General features: G+C 34.1%; 1 pseudogene; it reads left to right on the forward strand.

The window, feature by feature from the left end:
* The first annotated feature begins 553 nt into the window (after positions 1 to 553).
* LOC124885777 lies at positions 554 to 1,183 on the forward strand (annotated as a pseudogene).
* The last annotated feature ends 2,869 nt before the right edge of the window (positions 1,184 to 4,052 follow it).

Here is a 4,052-nt window from a genome sequence, read left to right on the forward strand (position 1 = left end):
AAATAATAAAAAGGACTAGGAAGGCTTGAATGGATGGCTTCCAAGGTCAGGGATTGATCATACACAATTCAGACCAACGAGTATCTGGTTAATATGCTTAATTCACTCACAAGAGTTCACATCTCTTCCCTAGCTTCCTGTTAAGGGAAAAACTTAAAGAACAACTTACTCTATTGATGTAATATTCATTCATAGTGGACCAGTAAACCGTTCTAAAGACTGAGGACCCTAAGTAACCCAGATAAAAAAAATACCAACATAGGAACTACAACTAAGAAAGAATAAGAATAAAAAGAATTACTTAAGTAAGGTAGTCACCATAAGGCTTTTCTATTTTTAGTATGCTGCTCTACGAGCAAGGAGTGCCACACATAAGCGGAGCAAAAAGAAAGTAAAGGGACTTCTTCTCTTTTTTTGGGGAGAAATCCTTTGATTGCATATTGAATATAGATCCATGTCTTTCTTGTTCCACTAGCTAAGACCAAATTCTCACATGTACCTTTCGTTATCACAACCTTTTTTTTTAATGTCAAAGACCAGAAGTTACGCATAAATTCTCATTGGATCTCGATTGTTCTTAGGAGTGATGGCTATTCATTTAAGTGTTTGGGTAGCACCACTAGATCTTCAATAAGGTGGAAATTCTCCTATTTCTATGTACATGCTCATATGGCTCGAATGAGTATTCTGGTTTATATCGTTACAACGTTAAACACTTTTTGTTACTATTCACCAAACATCCCCATTTTCTTTGCTCTTCTAGTATAGAAATAGGTGCTTTTTCTACGCTGTTTACCTTAGTTACTTGGGGATTTCGAGGAAAACCTATGTGGGGCACCTTTTTGGTGTGGGATGCTCGTTTAACCTCTATTTTGATATTCTTCATTATTTACCTAGGTGCACTGTATTTTGAAAAGTTTTCAATCGAACCAGCTTCTATGTCAATCCATGCTGGACCAATAAATATACCAATAATCATGTCTTCAGTCAACTAGTGGAATACATTGCAAGAACCTAGGAGACTTAGCCAATCTGGTACATCAATACATGTTCCTATTCCTATTCCAATCTTATCTAACTTTGATAACCTCCCTTTTCAACCCATATCTTGTTCATTTTGGAAACATGTCTTCCTATTCCATCTTTTCTTAAATCTCCTTTAATGGAAGAAATAGAAGCTTGAGAAGTAATATCAAAACATATTTCACTCGTTAAGTCTTTTTTGCATCCAAGGATGAATGGTTAAATCACCCAACTCATTATAGGCAAATTCGTAGGTTAAATTCCTACTGGATGCACACCAATGGGTCCCTCTAATAAGTCTATCAAAATTGACTTTGCATCAATGAAATCTCATCATCCATACATAATAAATTGATGTGGTATATTTATATCATAAGGAACAGTAAGAACTAGCATTCTTATTGAGACTTTCACTAATAGGAAAGAAAATTGATTTATAGATGGAATCTAATATGCAGTATTTACAGACAAAAGTATTCAGTTATTAGGGAAAAATCAATATACTTCTAATGTTGAATCAGGATCAACTAGGACAAAAATAAAGCATTGGGTTGAACTCTTATTTGGTGTCAAGGTAATAGGTAAGAATAGTCACCGACTTTTGAGAAAGAGTAGATAAATAGGACCTATTATGGGACATACAATGCATTATAGATATATTACCATTACACTTTAACCGAGTTGTTATATTCCACCTAAACGAAAGGAAAAACAATAATCAAAATGCTTAATAGGATGGCAATACATTTATACAAAAATTCTACCCCAAGCACATGCAATGGAACCCTAGACAATTAAGTGAAATCCAATCCACAAAATAATTTGATCTATGGACAACATTGTTGTGGTAAAGGTCGTAATGCCAGAGAAATCATAACAGTAAGGCATAAAGAAGGAGATCATAAGTGTCTATATCGTAAAATCAATTTTAAATAGGATGAAAAATACATATATGGTAGAATCATCACCATAGAATACAACCCTAATCAAAATGCATACATTTGTCTCATACACCACGAGAATGGTGAGAGGACACATATTTTACATCTCAGCGGGGCTCTAATTAGACATATCATTCTTTCTAGAATAGAAATTCCTATAAAAATGGGAAATTCCCTATCTTTGAGTGTGGTTCGAACTATTGAGTTACGTAATTTGAAATAACAAATTCAGTTTACGACGAAACCTAGAAATCGTTCACTGATCTAATTTGAGTACCTCTATAGGATAGACCTCAAAAGAAAACTGAAGAGTAAGGGCAGCAAGTAATTGAGTTCAATAGTTCCTCATATAAAATTATTGATTGACGAGATATATTAATTAGAGAAAAAATTCTTTCAAGCATCGATATAACCAAAAACGCCCCTTCTTTCAAAGATTGTAGGATGGGTTATTCATATTTCATTTAATGGTTAGAGGTGAATTGAAAGCTAAGCATTGAGAACTCAAAAGATTTTTTTGGGGGAAAATAGAGATGGATTCTACCTTTCCCATAATATGTGGAAGTATCGACCTAATTTCATAGAGTCATTCGGTCTAAATGCTACATGAAGAACATAAACCAGATGACATAATAGGAAGACCCAGGATGTAGAAGATCAAAACATAAGTGATTTGGTAGATTTTGATTCATATATATATATATATATATATATATATATATATAGCATGTGCTACTTCATTCTACAATATATGGAAGATCCATCTCTATAGATATCATCATCTACATCCAAAAATCCCTATGCTTTGGAAGAAGCTCAAAAAAGAGTTTGGGAATTGATCAAAAGAAGAATGTACATCAAACGATATGCCCTTAGGCACTACTATACATAAGATAGAAATCATACATACAAAGTGGGGACAATTAGCTAAAACAATGGATGAGATAGTACCAGAGTCATTCAAAGAGCCCTTCTTTATATTCTATTTTGTGAGTGTCAACTATTGATTCTATGCCATCAAAGCATGCTGACAGTAGAAAAGAAATGCAAGTACACCCAACTATGGTAATACCACATCATTGATAAATAACCGTACCATCACTAGCTTTGTCTCCTATAACAACTTCATTGGCATATTCCCTTTCCCACTTTATTCCCAAAAGATGATTCAATAGGCTTCCTTTATTGATTCAAAAAATATCTTTCCCACGACATGGACACTAAGGTTATTTTCCATAAGGCGAAGCGGAAACCTTATTTATTCTAACAACTCATTGCCCTATTTTTTTCTAGATCAATTCTATATAATGACCGAGACTTATACATAAGATCGTTCTAGCTTATCTGCTTCTAAGGAAGTTTGAGCTCCTTCCCATGATAAGACCTTTCTAAACTCTTGAACTTAAGAGAGGCTTCTTTTCAAGATGATGAGTAGAAATTGAGTATACAGAAAATGACAAAAGAAATCTTATATGGAGATCAATGTACCCATAGATCTATATGAAAAATAGAAATATGAAAATGAAAAAAATTCATTTTCAAAAACCCAGGATTTAAAAAGGGAATGATGACGTAAAGGTTCCCCAAGTCATCCATGGCGGCCGGGCAAGCTCTCCGTTGAGTTGTCGATTTCCCTCCTATCCTAATGAAAAAAAACAAATTCGTAGGTTGTTTCTCTTAAGATGAAAATGTACAATAGTAGTCACGAAGAGTTTCCATGTCATCATTATCATGCTTTTTTGTTAAGTAACATGAGAACCTGGGGAGACCTGAAAACTATTGGCGGGGAAAAAGAAATCTTAACTGGTAGGAATGCTTTCTATTTGGCCTTCGATTCAATGATTCCTTTCTCATTGTGGTAGAATAGTGCTCCACTGTCCGATTTGAGTCCCAATCGATGACAACTGCTAATTGTTTTTTGTTATCGAGGTTTTTGAGTTTTCTTCCTATTTCCTGTTCTGTAGACCATTTTATCCTTGACTATCATACGGGAAGATTTCTTTTTTCTCTACAAAAATAGTCGAAACGTAGTTTGGTCATAGTAAATTAGAATAATATAACATGAAAACAGGACTCATTAACATTCAC

The sequence above is a fragment of the Capsicum annuum genome, chromosome 7 (assembly GCF_002878395.1).
Source record: "Capsicum annuum cultivar UCD-10X-F1 chromosome 7, UCD10Xv1.1, whole genome shotgun sequence".
NCBI lineage: Eukaryota > Viridiplantae > Streptophyta > Magnoliopsida > Solanales > Solanaceae > Capsicum > Capsicum annuum.